This window comes from Penaeus monodon, chromosome 19 (assembly GCF_015228065.2).
Source record: "Penaeus monodon isolate SGIC_2016 chromosome 19, NSTDA_Pmon_1, whole genome shotgun sequence".
Taxonomy (NCBI): Eukaryota; Metazoa; Arthropoda; class Malacostraca; order Decapoda; family Penaeidae; genus Penaeus; species Penaeus monodon.
In genome coordinates this window covers 4,450,796-4,451,212 of record NC_051404.1, presented here as the reverse complement: position 1 = coordinate 4,451,212, position 417 = coordinate 4,450,796, and the positions used below count along the sequence as shown (strand labels likewise).

Sequence of the window (417 nt, the reverse complement as noted above, 5' to 3'; positions counted from 1 at the left end):
CGGATTGCTCGTTTTATTTTATTTTGAATAAAAACGGATACTGACTCCAGCGGAGACGGAGAAGATGGAACGGGGGGGCCGTGGTCGCCCGACCGCGGACACCATCGGAGCCAAATCCTCGCGCCAGTCACCTCTTCGATACAATGGAGCAGCCTCGGGAGAGAGTGTGCATGCCGGTTTTTCCTCCGTTTTGTTACAGACGCGGTCACGTTTTGCCCCGAAGGAAATAATTATCACCAAGGCTACCGCATCATGAGTAATATTGATATGACGTTTTAGTTTTTATGATCAGTTTATCAAAGGGAAAATCATTTGAATTTTGAAAAAAAAAGTATGGGAACAGAGTCTTGGCACTATGAATATTTGAACGCATTTTATTGTTGAATAAGGTAAAGGTAAGTTTTGTTGTTGAGCTGT

General features: G+C 43.6%; 1 protein-coding gene across 2 annotated transcripts in view; it reads left to right on the top strand.

The window, feature by feature from the left end:
- Positions 1–159: 159 nt before the first annotated feature.
- Positions 160–417, top strand: part of LOC119585443 — a 6,567-nt gene continuing 6,309 nt past the window's right edge. Inside the window, exon 1 of one of the 2 annotated variants that reach the window (XM_037934097.1) lies at positions 160–389. The gene's annotated coding sequence lies outside the window, so the exon portion shown is untranslated. Of the gene's footprint in view, positions 396–417 lie in introns of both variants that reach the window. The other variant, XM_037934096.1, reaches the window with a different exon arrangement.